The sequence below is a fragment of the Scyliorhinus canicula genome, chromosome 1 (assembly GCF_902713615.1).
Source record: "Scyliorhinus canicula chromosome 1, sScyCan1.1, whole genome shotgun sequence".
NCBI lineage: Eukaryota > Metazoa > Chordata > Chondrichthyes > Carcharhiniformes > Scyliorhinidae > Scyliorhinus > Scyliorhinus canicula.
In genome coordinates, this window is record NC_052146.1 from 121,330,779 (window position 1) to 121,347,147 (window position 16,369).

Below are 16,369 nucleotides of genomic sequence, written 5' to 3' on the forward strand. Positions count from 1 at the left end.
GCACAAGTAAAACAGGAAAGCCTTTTCGGAGAAATTAGGCAGCAGATCTTCAGAGGAAAGAATACAAGCCGAGTAAGGGCAGAAGCCTTTTTTTAAGTTAGGGCACCATGATCGGCACAAGCTTGGAGGGTCTGTTCCTGTGCCGTATTTTTCTTTGTCTTCCGTGTTTGTCCCAGGCTTTCCTGTTTTACTTGTGCCCACTTGTCCAATGCTCCTTTGGCCATGGAAAATATCCCACTTTTTCTACCCTGTCAGGTCTTTTCAATATCCTAAAAACCTCAATCAAATCACCCTTTTAATATTCTGTGGAATACGGGCCCAGTAAATAGTTAGTTTGCTTACTTTGCTGTTTCTTGTAAAGTGCAGTGTTTTTGAGAGCCACTTGTGAGCTTCACTGGCCAAATAGTATGTGCTGCCATCCCTAGGTACAAATACCTCGGGGATGTGGGTGTCGCTGTTAGTCCCAGAGATGAGCTTCCGACCTCATTCACACCTTCATTAAAGCCACTTTATTCACCACATCAAAACCAACCAACATTGTCCCTGCCTCAGTTAATCTACTGTCAAGCCCCTCATTTGATGTTTTGGTTACCTTGAAAATCTGAGATTATTCCAAGTGTAGCCCAAGCTCAGAGGCAGGTCTGGCCACAATTCAGCATATCCAATCCACCTAACCTGCACATCTTTGGACTGAGGAAACCCACTCAAACACGGAAAACATAAAAACTCCAATCGCCCGGTGCTGTGCGGCAGCAGTGTTAACCATGTGCCAACATGCTGCCCCAGCTCGTCCAATCAAAGATGGTGGCCACACTGCTGGTGACTAATCGGCCGAGTACAGCATCTAGCAGCAGCCAATGCACAAAGCCAGCATCTGATTGGATGAGCTGGAAACAAGCAACATCAGTATTATGGGCGGAATTGAGATTGAACACAAGCAGGTGGCAGTAGAAAAGATGAATCGAAACGCCATTGCAGTAGAAAACAAATGTTTGCATTATAACTTTATTTAAAGATGTAAAAAAAAAATTACAGGCACATTTATAACCAAGTCCGAATAACATAAATTTCAAAGCTGACTGCAACTTAATATGCATATGACTTTAATACCATTTCAAAAGGTACAATAGCCTGCAACATTGAACAAACACATCTGAATTCCAAGGGAGCTCATTGTATTAAGGCAGTCTTGTTGCACTGCAGTCAGAGGTGCACTGCTGTCACCTGAAAGAAATCAGAAATCACATTAAATTGGCAAACTGGTCACGGTCAAAATAATTGAGTCCATCTAAACAGTAACAACTTGAAGAATATACATATTCTTATAGAATAGGGGAACAAGGGCATTTCTAGTGGGGTAACTATCCCACTATTGTGGATTCTTAAGAGCCACATACAGGTTAAACCATTGCACCATTACTTTGCAGATCTCCGGTTGCTGATCAATTATTCTGGCGAAGATTGACAAAAACCTATGGCATAGGCTATTGTAAAGGCTGCAATGGTTTATTTTTTTCTTCAAAGTCAAGAGGATGATTAAATGAGAATATAGAAAGTTTGCTGCACTGACAAAGTTAGATAAAGATTTTGAACTTTATACTCATTGTACGCGACATGGTTCATCCCCTTAAGTCATTATCTACTGAGGTCTAGAAATGTTCAGGCATTGCCCTACTGGGCCCCTCTTCAACACTCAGACTCCCTCCCTTCCCACCACCCCTCTTCCTTTCCCTTCTGTTGGTACAGAGACGAGGGTATCTGGTCTCTCCAGCGCAACATTTAGTGCATGTACCGTTTGTTTTTTGTAGAAATGTGTTGTGAACTGTTTTAATAATCAGAGTATCCACCTCCCCCTCCCCGTACATTGGTACTAAGGGGAGGATATCCTGTTTCTCCAACACAAAATGAGTGTTTGTACCATTTGGCCTTGTATATATATTTTTTACTGTTTTCAATAAAAAGATATGGATGCCCATATTGGATGTTTGGTTTCTAAATAAGAAAAATCACCTCTTCCAAAGTGCAATTGGTCCCAGCACTCGGTTAGCTGCCTCCTAACATTCAGGATGGGTAGAATCAAGTTTTACTGCAGAAACAAAACAGTTCAGAACAAATCAGACTAAACCACAACCACCAATCACTCCAAAGCTACATCACCATTCCCAAACTCGGTTTTAAAGTAATAAATTTATTATCCAATTCTTTTTTCCCCCCCCATTTAAGTGGCAATTTAGCATGGCCAATTAGCCTACTCTGCATATCTTTTGGGTTGAGACCCACAAAGACATGGGGAGAATGTTCAAACTCCACACTGACAGTGACCCAGGGACGTGATCAAACTCCGGTCCTCAGCAGCGATGCTAACAACTGCATCACCATGCCACCCAGCTTGTTCCCAAACCCACCCCCACAACCTTCCATCATTTTTTAAATTTAGTGTACCCAATTATTTTTTTCCAATTAAGGGGCAATTTAGCATGGCCATTCCACCTACCCTGCACATCTTTGGGCTGTGGGGGAGAAACCCACGCAAACACGGGGAGAATGTGCAAACTCCACACGGACAGTGATCCAGAGCTGGGATCAAACCTGGGACCTCAGCTCCGTGAAGCTGCAGGGCTAACCCACTGCGCCACCGTGCTGCCATATACAACCTTCCATCATGCACTGTTTTCACAAGTAACTCAAACCTCCAGAACGGTCTTCCAGTTAGGCTTGTACCCCGCATGGTTTATCTCCTCAGTCACTATACACACTGAGAAGGTCTAGGAATATACAGGGTGCCGTCCTCACCAGCTTAAAGCCAGGGACACACTTTCTCTCCAACGTCATGCAACGGGACTGTACATCATAGACACAAAGCTCCCATACGCCACAAGGACAGAGCCAGACAAGAGCCACCATGCTGGATGCCCACATTGGAGCATCTCTCAGGAGAAGACAAGCCCACTGCAAGAAATCCCTCATGACTTGTCAGAAAACCAACTCATTCGTATTACAATTGGACTACAACATTCTCCCACGTGCTCACCATGATCAGTTCACATCCAATTATTCTCACCAAACTCAAACTTCCAAGTTCATCAACTCTCCATCTCAGCCATCTTCAACAATCTTCTTCCCTGTAAGAAAAGATGAATACTCGGTGTTAAAACACAAGATCTTCAAGTCCACACAACTTTCACGGCATGTGCAAATTTCCTCCGGAGCGCTAACAATCCTGCCCTCCGCAAGGATGGAGCGTTTGCTTAGGGCGTTGCAAGACCAAAATCCCCCAAATCCCTCAGTGAAATGACCCCAGGCATCAATTAGTTTGAAAGCATTTGCCTGTGGAACTTTTAGGCTTTTAAGATTTTGAAAGGAATACAAGGTAGGGAGAGAAATTTCACCTGCTGACGTGTTGGGGCAGTCGACAAAATCATGGTCTTAAAAAAGTGGGCTATATCATACATTCGGCAATCATCACCCAACTAACCAGTCTTCTCTTCTAGTTTCACATTAAGTCTTCCAACACCAGGTTAAAGTCCAACATGTTTGTTTCAAACACTAGCTTTCAAATTCACCTGAGGAAGGAGCAGTGCTCCGAAAGCTAGTGTTTGAAACAAACATGTTGGACTTTAACCAGGTGTTGCTAGACTTCTTACTGTGCTTCACCCCAGTCCAACGCCGGCATCTCCACATCAGTTTCACATTAGTTCATGTTCCAAGCCACACTGGAGTTAACAGCATGAATCGCATCAATCTCAGTGCTTCACAATCAATGAATTACTGCTTTGAAATTAGTGACTTATGCACCTGATCGCCACTGGAGGGACATGAAGGATATCTCCTGCACACTAGGCTTTATGCCTAAAATTTTGCAGTGATTGACTCAAGGCACAAAGAGCTAAGACATCTATTTATGCATGTAACTGTAAAATCTCCCCTTGCCCGCTTACTGAGCATACAGCCCAAAAGCCTAATTTCAAAATTGATATCGCAAGCAGATCCACAAACTTCACTCCATCTTTCAACTCCTAAACCCAGCAGGCCATCTCGAACACCTTGGGGATCACACTGCATGTTTAAAATATTCTGAATTGCTTTCAACAGAAAATACATAACACTTGCAATATGTTGCTTCTAAAACAGATGGATCTGAAAGATGTAGATCCCAAAGTCAGACCAGCAAGGACTGAAAGCAAGCAGCAAGTCAATCAGGCACATTGAGCCAAAGAGAAATGAAACAGTCCAATCCTTTGGCATCGGCCCAGCATACCGGTTCTGTACACCAGTGACCAAATTAATCTCACCTTCTCTGCCCTTCTCCAGAATCCCACAATTCACTCCATCAAAATTTTGAACCATTACACTTCACAATTCCTGTTTTTGCATCATAATTTGTAAATATTACATCTCCCCTTCCCTGCTGCAAGGTTAACCAACCTAGCTTATTTTGTCTCTGCGTATCAGACGTTCTTCACGCGGTGTACCATTCTACTAAATACTTTTCACAACTTTTTCAAGGCCATGACATTGTGGTGAGCTTGCCGTTAACTGTGTTCTCTGCTCTACTATCCGGCTACATTTCCGCCTTCAAACCTCCAGAACGATCTTCCAGTTAGCCTTGTACCCTGCATGGTTTATCTCCTCAGTCACTAAACACACTGAGAAGGTCTAGGAATATACAGGGTGCCGTCCTCACCAGCTTAAAGCCGGGGACACACGTTCTCTCCAACGTCATGGAACGGGACTGTACGTCACAGACACAAAGGCCTACGCTCCCATACGCCACAAGGACAGCGCCAGACAAGAGCAACCTTGTTGGATGCCCACGTTGGGTTCTCGGTTTCTGAAGGAGATTTTTTTTTAAATAATTACCTTTCCCAAAGTGCATCTGGTCCCAGAATTCCTGGTTTGCAGCCTCTCCCAACATTCCGGAGTAGAATCCAGCTTTACTGCAGAAAAAACAAATCAAAACAGATCAGACTGAACCGTAACCACCGATCACTCCAGAGCTACATCACCCTATTCCCAAACCCATCCCCACACCCTCAAACCCACCCACCTCCACAATCTCCCATCATGTTCTTTTTCACAAGTAACTGTGCCCTGCATGGTTTATCTCCTCAGTCACTATACACACTGAGAAGGTCTAGGAATATACAGGGTGCCATCCTCACCAGCTTAAAGCCGGGGACACACTTTCTCTCCAACGTCATGGAACAGGACTGTACGTCATAGACACAAAGGCCTACGCTCCCATACGCCACAAGGACAGAGCCAGACAAGAGCAACCTTGCCGGATGCCCACATTGGGTTTTCGCTTTCTGAATTGAGATTAGTTTTAAAAATCACCTCTCCCAAAGTGCATCTGGTTCCAGCATTCCTGGTTTGCCGCCTGTCCCAACATTCCTGAATAGAATCCAGTTTTACTGCAGAAAAAACAAATCAGATAGAACTGTAACCACCAATTACTCCAGAGCTACATCACCCTGTTCATAAACCCATCCCTTCAAACCCACAATCTTCCACCATGTACTTTTTCACAACTGTACCCTGCATGGTTTATCTCCTCAGTCACTATACACACTGAGAAGGTCTAGGAATATACAGGGTGCCATCCTCACCAGCTTAAAGCCGGGGACATACTTTCTCTCCAACGTCATGGAACAGGACTGTACGTCATAGACACAAAGGCCTACGCTCCCATACGCCACAAGGACAGAGCCAGACAAGAGCAACCTTGCCAGATGCCCACGTTGGGTTCTCGGTTTCTGAATGAGATTTTTTTTTTTTTTTAAATCACCTTTCCCAAAGTGCATCTGGTCCCAGAATTCCTGGTTTGCAGCCTCTCCCAACATTCCAGAGTAGAATCCAGTTTTACTGCAGAAAAAACAAATCAAAACAGATCAGATTGAACCGTAACCACCGATCACTCCAGAGCTACATCACACTGTTCCCAAACCCACCCACCTCCACAATCTCCCATCATGTTCTTTTTCACAAGTAACTGTGCCCTGCATGGTTTATCTCCTCAGTCACTATACACACTGAGAAGGTCTAGGAATATACAGGGTGCCATCCTCACCAGCTTAAAGCCAGGGACACACTTTCTCTCCAACGTCATGGAACAGGACTGTACGTCATAGACACAAAGGCCTACGCTCCCATACGCCACAAGGACAGAGCCAGACAAGAGCAACCTTGCCGGATGCCCACGTTGGGAGCATCTCTCAAGGGAAGACATGCCCACTACATTTTAGTTGCAAAGCATAATCGTTCATCAGAAAATCTTTTTTTAAAAAGGTTAATTAATACTCTTCAGCATCCTGCATAAATGCTCTATGTATCCATCCATTCTCAAACCAAATTCTATCTTAATATATTCACCACCATGCGATAGTCACTCCCGGGCCTGAGTAATCTAGATCTGAACGTCTTGCAAACTGACATGATTCTATCAAAAATAAAACTGAGAATGCTTTTAAAACTAGTAATTCATGAAGAACATGTGCAAATGTTGAGGTACCCAAGTAAATTCTATGAACAAATCATTCCCAAGAGATCCATTATACATCAATCAGTACATTGGGTCCTTCATTACATTGAGGAATGTTTGTAGTCTGGAACGAGCAGTATCAGCCCACATTGGAACCAACACAGGTCCAACAGCACTAGTTTTGCTCAGCTAATAGAAACCTCACCTTGAATGACAATCCTGCAACCATCCCCATAGGACCGCAGGACTGAGGCAGCTTGCTCCTCCATTCAGAAGATCATGGCTAGAGCAAGGATGGTATCCGTGGTACCCTGAGCAATTACACCTCAATTCTGGTCATCGCAATTCAGTATTTGCGACAGCACTGTGCACAAATTCACTGACATGTGCCAACAGACTTCGTCACTGCTGTAAAGCAACCGAGAAGGTCCCAAAAGTACAAATTTGAGTCTTGCCATTCTTCAACAAAGAGCCTCTACATCAGATGACCATAAACCATCAGATGAACAGCACCAATACAGCAGTTATTTCCCTAAAAAGGCCATTCAGCTCATTTGTTACTAGCCCCTGCTGTGCACAGACTGCTATCATCCATACTGTCTGAACATAGGCCACAAATATCATTTTTTTTTGCACAATTAGGCTAAACTACCAGCAATAGTCAAAAGCAAGATTGTACTGAGGATTCAGCTGAGTGAGCAAACAGCTGTGATCTCCCTACCCCACTTACCCTAAACAGTAAGCTCAGCCTTCTACCAGCACAAGAGTGGCACACCTCAATGGGTCAACAGGATAGATCTGGCCCACATGCAGCTTCCTATCCTGTAACCAGATTAGACCTCAACTAAGTAGGTTGAATATCATGGAATAGGATTACAGACAAAACAAAGGGATTCCCATGTTAAATAAATTCCAGCTAAATTAGCGCTAGGAATAAATGAGCTAGAGACCGTCAAGTTACTGTTACAACCTGCAATACACGCTTGATAAAACCTGTGAAGGCCCAGACAGAAACGGTAACTCGAGGGTAACTACCCATAGGAATGGCAGGGAAGTATCCCAGAAATGAATCTTAAAACAAGGGGGGCAAGCTCTGGTTTAAGACGCTTCACAAGGAAATGTGACTCCCCAACACGTGGTGTCCCTTGGCTCTCCACGTGGGGCACATCCGGGCCTCCCACTCCATCTGGGTCCCGTGCCCATTCGGGTCCCCTGTCTCCACCCGGGCCTCCCGCTCCAACCCGGGTCCCCTGCCCCCACCCGGGCCTCCCGCTCCAACCCGGGTCCCCTGCCCCCACCCGGGCCTCCCGCTCCATCCGGGTCCCCGGCCCCCACCCGGGCATCCCGCTCCATCCAGGTCCCTGCCCCCACCCGGGCCTCCCGCTCCATCCGGGTCCCTGCCCCCACCCGGGCCTCCCGCTCCATCCGGGTCCCCGGCCCCCACCCGGGCATCCCGCTCCATCCGGGTCCCTGCCCCCACCCGGGCCTCCCGCTCCATCCGGGTCCCCGGCCCCCACCCGGGGATCCCGCTCCATCCGGGTCCCCGGCCCCCACCCGGGCATCCCGCTCCATCCGGGTCCCCTGCCCCCATCCTCGCCTTGGGCACCACCCGGTAACTCTCACAAACCGTAACCGAGGTCCCGATTAAGGCTCACGCAGCTAATGCAACTCCGCTCCTAAAAGACAGCGTGTTTAGCCGCTGCCAAAAGAGCTCGGGTCTGACCCTCACCTCCCCCACAAGACATTCACCTCCTGCTCGCTCCAACTCCACTGGGCGAAAAGGCAGAGCTCCGCCTTGCTCGCCTTTTTATAGAGGACGGCCGTCCAACGAGATTTCCAACCAGCGAGAGCGACCCTGTCCCCCACACAAATCCCCGCTCCTGTCTGTCATAGCGGCACCCGCAGGCTGGGAGTAGCACAACCACAAAAAGTGTTTTATAAGGCAACTAACAAATCAAGCAGCACCTTTTACACCGAAAGATAGCCTAAGACAGTGTTTTTCAAATTTTTTTCCGGGGACCCATTTTTACCAACCGGCCAACATTCGGGACCCAACTCAGCCAATCTTCGCGACCCACGCCGGCCAACCTGCGCGAACCACCATCTTCTCTTGCCTTGTTTGTTGCTGGCAAAAATGGAGGAAATGGTTTTGGGTCCCTTTGGCCAGAAACGGCTCTAGGGTTGCTGGCGCCCCGGGCAAGCTGAACTTCGGCGCTCTTCGGTGGGGTGGCTCCGTTCACCGGGGGGTGGGGGGAGGGGGGGGGAGGCGCCGGAGTGACCTGGTACATGATCGGGACCCACCGATCAGCGGGCCGGTCTCTCTGTCGGCAGGCCTCCTTTCTTCCACCGGCGAGCCTGGATCCATCCGCCATGTTTGTGCGGGGCGGCCTGGGAGAGGGCGGCCACCACGCATGCGCTGGTTGGCACCGGCCCAACTGCGCATGCACGGGACCCGAGTCTTTTACGCGGCGCCTGGTCTCTGACGCCATTCACGCACTCCTTGATGGCGCCCCCTAGCACATGGCGCCCCGGGCGACTGCCCGAGTTGCCAGTACCTTGCTTCACTGGGCAAGGAATTCCATAGATTCACAACCCTTTGGGTGAAGAAGTTCCTCCTAAACTCAGTCCTAAATCTACTTCTCCTTATTTTGAGGCTATGCCCCCTAGTTCTGCTTTCACCTGCCAGTGGAAACAACCTGTCTGCATCTATCCTATATATTCCCATCAAAATTTATATGTTTCTATAAGATCCCCCCTCATCCTTCTAAACTCCAACGAGTACAGTCCCAGTCTACTCAACTTCTCCTCGTAATCCAACCCCTTCAGGTCTGGGATTAACCTAGTGAATCTCCTCTGCACACCCTCCAGCGCCAGTGTGTCCTTTCTCAGGTAAGGAGACCAAAACTGAACACAATACTCCAGGTGTGGCCTCACTAACACCTTGTACAATTGCAGCATAACCTCCCTAGTCTTAAACTCCATCCCTCCAACAATGAAGGACAAAATTCCATTTGCCTTCTTAATCACCTGTCGCACCTGTAAACCAACTTTATGCGACTCATGCACTAGAACACCCAGGTCTCTGCACAGCAGTATGTTTTAACATTTTATAATTTAAATAATAATCCCCTTTGCTGTTATTCCTACCAAAATGGATAACCTCACATCTGTCAACATTGTATTCCATCTGCCAGACCCTAGCCCATTCACTTAACCTATCTAAATCCCTCTGCAGACTTTTGGTTTCCTCTGCACTTTTGCTTTCCCACTCATCTTAGTGTCGTCTGCAAACTTGGATACATTGCACTTTGTCCCCAACTCCAAATCATCTATGTAAATTGTGAACAATTGTGGGCCCAACACTGATTCCTGAGGGACACCACTAGCTACTGATTGCCAACCAGAGAAACACCCATTAATCCCCACTATTTGCTTTCTATTAATTAACCAATCCTCTCTCCATGCTACTACTTTACCGTCAATGTCATGCATCCTTATCTTATGCAGCAACCTTTTGTGTGGCACCTTGTCAAAAGTTTTCTGGGAATCCAGATATACCACATCCATTGGCTCCCTGTTGTTTACCACTCTGGTAATGTCCTCAAAAAATTCCACTAAATTAGTTGGCACGACCTGCCCTTTAGAATATAGAAAATACAGCACAGAACAGACCCTTCGGCCCATGATGTTGTGCCGAACTTTTGTCCTAGATCAAGAACAAATTAATCTACACCTCATCATTCTACCATAATCCATGTATCTATCCAATAGCCGCTTGAAGGTCCCTAATGTTTCTGATTCAACTACTTCCACAGCCAGTGCATTCCATGCCCCCACTACGTTCTGGGTAAAGAACCTACCTCTGACATCCCCCCTATATCTTCCACCATTCACCTTAAATTTATGCCCACTTGCAATGGTTTGTTCTACCCGTAGGGCATGTGACCTCTCTACTACTGCCCGTGGGAGGTCTCCGTCATTTGTTTCGGAAAACTGGTCCTGGGATAGTGTGCTGATGCAGGAGGAGCTGGTCCACCCCACTGGACTCCGGGCCTATCAACTGCCAGGTCCGGCTGAGGGGACACGCATGCACAGGATGGGCAGCAATCTTGAAAGTCGGTCGCAGCCGGCATTTTTGAAAGTCGGTCGCAGCCAGCTGTAGGGCATTCTTCCCGTAATCAGGAAAGGCTTGACGAATCGCTCCGCGACAGAGTTTGAAAAACCCTGTTCTAGAATCACCTGAGCCTAGATTATGGGCGGCACGGTAGTACAGTGGTTAGCACTGTTGCTTCACAGCGCAAGGAACCCGGGTTCAATTCCCAGCTTGGATCACTGCCTGGTGTGGAGTCAACACATTCTCCCTAGGTCTGCGTGGGTTTCCTCCAGGTGCTCCGGTTTCCTCTCCACACGTCCCAAAAGATTTGCTTGTCAGGCGAATTGGACATTTTGAATTCTCCCTCTGTGTACCCGAACAAGCGGTGGAGTGTGGCGACTAGGGAATTTTCACAGTAATATCATTGTGTTAACGTAAGCCTATTGTGACACTAATAAAGATTATTATTACTCCCTTCTGAAAACTGTCTCCACCACCATACAGCAAAATCAATCAATGATTTTCATCTGATTTCTAGCTGGACTTTACAACGCCAAATCATTGGAAGATTGAACACGAATGGTCATGGCCCAGTTAGATTTTTTAAAAATAAAGGAAGAGTGGAGAAAGAAATGGGAAACCAGATTTCTGGGCTCTTGAGCATCGCTGATTTTAATCGCTCCGTTACTGACGGCAATGCCTTCAATTGCCAAGAGTCTAAGTTTAGGAGATTCCCCTCTGCCTCTAACTCACTGTCTTCCTTTTAAGATATTCCATTAAATCAACCTCTCCGACCAGGTTTTTGGTCATCTGACACAAGATCGTTGTGGTTCAGTGTCATACTGTAGAAGTCAATATTTTTCCTGCTTCTGGACTGTGGTAGAAAGACTCAACAAAGTTAGTTTCGACAAAATAAGTCGTCTTTATTTACGAAAAGACCGCATGCAATATTGGCTGCAACTTGAGTTCAGAGAGCAGTTGGTACCCACTGCATATTCCTCCTCAAGTCTGCGCTTACACAGAGAATCAGTTCAATATTTATACATTATCATTATCAAGATTGTGTGACTACAGCTTAGTCAGGAATTCGATCAGAGGTGGAAACATAAGCAAAGTCATAAAACATGGCACAACCTGCTGACCTCCGAGGACTCTTTGTCTCATCACTCATACCATTATGTCGTCCTTTGATAGAACATTAAAAGGTCGGTTACTCCTTCTTCCCTGACCTTTTCTTGTCTTGTCTTACTCATACAGCCCTGGGTCATGATGAGTTAACCTTATCTTAAGTTACAGAGGTCAGGCATTTTAGAATAGCTTGACCTCTCTGATCTTATTCATGCTTTAAGTTATGCGGAGTCAGCATTTCTTACATTGTATCAAATAGTTGACCGATTTTCCCATCATGCCATTACTTAATTCGTACAACTTCACATTCCCTCCTTTTGTCATATCATGACAACTAGTTAAATAGGTATATTCATGACTTGATTGATAATGCATTTACACAAGCAACCCTACCCCTAATAGTAGTAGCAGTAGTAATAGTAGTAGTAGCATTAAGGCCTTAAAGATCCAATCAAATAACCCATGACCCAACCATCCTAACCAATAGTCATGAAATTCACTGCCAATCTCTTGAATTTGATCAGCCTGTGTCTTAATGTGGTCGGCCAGGTTGGTGATATTTTCAGAGCCATCTGGAATATAAGTACAGCACTCCTGACCTACAATAGCGCATATTCCTCCCTGCTAGGCTAACAGATAATCCAAAGCCAGTCGATTTTGTAATGCCACGGTCCGGACAGCCACCAGCTCAGCTGAGACCTTGGCCAGTGCCTGTCCAGTTTCCCTGGCTTCTGCTGCCGTTACATTCGCCAGTTGTTCCAATGCGGAGGCCATATGGATCAGTTCGTTGGCTGCCTTGCCCATTCCATACAGTGGAAAGGTTATCATGAAGAACTGTTCTGTTTTAGTAATAGTCCTTTTGGCTCGCGAGACGTAGTGCTTAAGGGAGGGTAGGTGACACATTTGGGGTACAACATATCCCAGATAGCAGGATCCTGTCCAATCAATAGGGAGCCACGGGTATGCTTTAGTGCCGCATATGAAATAGGTTCCATTATAGGCTGTAAAATCATCAGCTAATGTCATCCAGGGGATTGGGGATGTCTGTCCCCATGAACTATTAGAGGTTATGTTCCATACCCTGGACCAATCACATTTAAACATGCCCTTGTTGGATATGCCTGGTACCGGTCCTTGCCAGTCAACTGTAAGGTTGCACCTACTTTGCCCCATCAACATTCCTTTCCCTGATTTATTAAAACACATGGAACCTTGAACATCATTCGAGTGGATGGTGAGGGAGAGTGGAGTCAAGGCATGATTATAAGCAGACTGATACCAAGCCGAAAATCTAGTCATGTCATAGCCAGCAGATCTCCATATTTCCATATCTCCCCTATCTCCCCTGATACCTGTTTGAATTTGTTGTAAAATCCATTCAACTGTCTCTGCGATATGGAATGGGACGGATTGGAGAGATATTCCTTCCCTCGAATGGACGGGGTGAGGGTAGAAACCCAACACTTGCTTACATTCCATTTTTCAGCATAAAGATATGACATATATAAATAGGTATTGGCATGCAGTGCCCAGGTAGTTAGTTTTTTTTACTACCGAGTGGCCATTAAGGCTAAATAGTCCAGAGAGTCCCAGAATTATACTGAAGATCTTCATCCTATGTTCTGGGTTGGAGACTATCTTCTTGCAATCGGATAGATGTATCCAACTTGAACGTCCTTCAAGCTTGACGGAAGTTGGTGTAGTCAGTAGTATTAGGAAAGGTCCGCTCCAGCGTTGTCCTAGTTTCTTTCTATCCCAGTTCTTCACCAATACGTAGTCTCCGGGTTCGATCACTGGATATCGAGGGATGGCTGTCCCTGCTGTCACTGGGAGATGTGCCTGTTTCACCTGTGAGTGGAGAAACTTCAGAGAAAGTGTTAATTGCTTCAGCTGCCTTAGCAGCTGAATCAGCACGGGCATTCCCTAATTGAACAGCAGTGTCCCACTTCGTGTGCGCAGCACATTAAATAATTGGCAATTGACGAGGAAGTTGAACAGCATCGAAGGAGATTTTTAACCCAAAGGGCGTTTTGAATGGGAGCTCCTGCAGAGGTGAGAAAGCCTCGTTGTTGCCAGAGGTGGCCAAAATTGTGGGTCATCCCAAAGGCATACCTAGAATCGGTGTAAACGTTTGCACTTTTATCTGCGGCCAAAATACACGCTCGAGTAAGGGCGAATAGCTCGGCTTTTTGTGCAGAGACAGGGGTCTGGAAGGCAGCTTCTTCCCTAACTTCAGTGTCTGTTACAATGGCACATCCCGACTGTGGGATACCAGTGAGAGAAATTGAGGAGCTGCCATCAAAATAAAAAATGAGATCAGGATTTTCAATAGGCCGATCCGTTAAATCCGGGCGAGGCACAGTAATAGAACATAGAACAAAGAAAAATACAGCACAGAACAGGCCCTTCGGCCCACGATGTTGTGCCGAACCTTTGTCCTAGATTAATCATTGATCATAGAATTTACAGTGCAGAAGGAGGCCACTCGGCCCATCGGGTCCGCACCAGCTCCCGGAAAGAGCACCCCACCCAAGGTCAACATCTCCACCCTATCCCCACAACCCAACAACCTCACCCAACACTAAGGGCAATTTTGGACACTAAGGGCAATTTATCATGGCCAATCCACCTAACCTGCACATCTTTGGACTGTGGGAGGAAACCGGAGCACCCGGAGGAAACTTTCCCACCCACACACGGGGATGATGTGCAGACTCCGCACAGACAGTGACCCAAGCCAGACTCAAACCTGGGACCCTGCAGCTGTGAAGCAATTGTGCTATCCACAATGCTACCGTGCTGCCCTTAAGAACAAATTAATCTACACTCCATTATTCTACCGTAATCCATGTGCCTATCCAATAGCCGCTTGAAGGTCCCTAATGTTTCCGACTCAACTACTTCCACAGGCAGTGCATTCCATGCCCCCACTACTCTCTGGGTAAAGAATCTACCTCTGACATCCCCCCCTATATCTTCCACCATTCACCTTAAATTTATGCCCCCTTGTAATGGTTTGTTCCACCCGGGGGAAAAAGTCTCTGACTGTCTACTCTATCTATTCCCCTGATCATCTTATAAACCTCTATCAAGTCGCCCCTCATCCTTCTCCGTTCTAATGAGAAAAGGTCTAGCACCCTCAACCTTTCCTCGTAAGACCTACTCACCATTTCAGGCAACATCCTGGTAAATCTCCTTTGCACCTTTTCCAAAGCTTCCACATCTTTTCTAAAATGAGGCGACCAGAAGTGCACACAGTACTCCAAATGTGGCCTGACCAAGGTTTTGTACAGCTGCATCATCACCTCACGGCTCTTAAATTCAATCCCTCTGATAATGAACGCTAGCACATCATAGGCCTTCTTTACAGCTCTATCCACTTGACTGGCAACTTTTAAAGATCTATGAACATAGACCCCAAAATCTCTCTGCTCCTCCACATTGCCAAGAACCCTACCATTAACCCTGTATTCCGCATTCATATTTGTCCTTCCAAAATGGACAACCTCACACTTTTCAGGGTTAAACTCCATCAACCACTTCTCAGCCCAGCTCTGCATCCCATCTATGTCTCTTTGCAGGCGACAACAGCCCTCCTCACTATCCACAACACACCAATCTTCGGATCGTCTGCAAATTTACTGACCCAACCTTCAACTCCCTCATCCAAGTCATTAATGAAAATCACAAACAGCAGAGGACCCAGAACTGATCCCTGCGGTACGCCACTGGTAACTGGGCTCCAGGCGGAGTATTTGCCATCCACCACCACTCTCTGACTTCTATTGGTTAGCCAGTTTGTTATCCAACTGGCCAAATTTCCCATTATCCCATGCCTCCTTACTTTCTGCATAAGCCTACCAAGGGGAACCTTATCTAAAATCCATGTACACTACATCCACTGCTTTACCTTCATCTACATGCTTGGTCACCTCCTCAAAGAATTCAATAAGACTTAGAAGGCAAGACCTACCCCTCACAAATCTGTGCTGACTATCCCTAATCAAGCAATGTCTTTCCAGATGCTCAGAAATCCTATCCCTCAGTCCCCTTTCCATTACTTTGCCTACCACCAAAGTAAGACTAACTGGTCTGTAATTCCCAGGGTTATCCCTATTTCCTTTTTTGAACAGGGGCACGACATTCGCCACTCTCCAATCCCCTGGTACCACCCCTGTTGACAGTGAGGACGAAAAGATCATTGCCAACGGCCCTGCAATTTCATCTCTTGCTTACCCTATAATCCTTGGATATATTCCGTCAGGCCCGGGGGACTTGTCTATCCTCAAGTTTTTCAAAAAGCCCAACACATCTTCCTTCCTAACAAGTCTGTTTCACACTGTCCTTTCCAACAATATGGCCTCTCTCATTTGTAAATACTGAAGAAAGGTACTCGTTCAAGATCTCTCCTATCTCTTCAGACTCAATACACAATCTCCCGCTACTGTCTTTGATTGGACTTACCCTCGCTCTAGTCATTCTAAGGAAGTGATTCCTGAGCAAACAATCGTGCGGTGGCTCAGCAAGGGTATCGGGGGGCTGCTCGAAGAACACAGCAGGATTTATGGTAGAACAGTAATGAAAAGAGAGGTAGGGGTTCTGCAATAGTGAAACTTCATAGCGTCTCAAGCGAGCTTGAGTCAGATGCTGGGTTTGCTGAGACGTTA

The 16,369-nt window shown here is 46.4% G+C and overlaps 5 non-coding genes across 5 annotated transcripts; all 5 read right to left on the minus strand.

The window, feature by feature from the left end:
- Positions 1–2,713: 2,713 nt before the first annotated feature.
- Positions 2,714–2,922, minus strand: LOC119978697. The gene has a single exon (XR_005463538.1). It is a non-coding gene; the product is annotated as a small nucleolar RNA SNORA73 family (small nucleolar RNA).
- A 1,682-nt stretch (positions 2,923–4,604) lies between these two features.
- LOC119978693 lies at positions 4,605–4,820 on the minus strand. Its single transcript, XR_005463537.1, has one exon. It is a non-coding gene; the product is annotated as a small nucleolar RNA SNORA73 family (small nucleolar RNA).
- Positions 4,821–5,082: 262 nt separating this feature from the next.
- On the minus strand, positions 5,083–5,298 carry LOC119978684. Its single transcript, XR_005463535.1, has one exon. It is a non-coding gene; the product is annotated as a small nucleolar RNA SNORA73 family (small nucleolar RNA).
- Positions 5,299–5,529: 231 nt separating this feature from the next.
- LOC119978679 lies at positions 5,530–5,745 on the minus strand. The gene has a single exon (XR_005463533.1). It is a non-coding gene; the product is annotated as a small nucleolar RNA SNORA73 family (small nucleolar RNA).
- Positions 5,746–5,990: 245 nt separating this feature from the next.
- Positions 5,991–6,206, minus strand: LOC119978672. The gene has a single exon (XR_005463532.1). It is a non-coding gene; the product is annotated as a small nucleolar RNA SNORA73 family (small nucleolar RNA).
- Between the last annotated feature and the right edge of the window lie 10,163 nt (positions 6,207–16,369).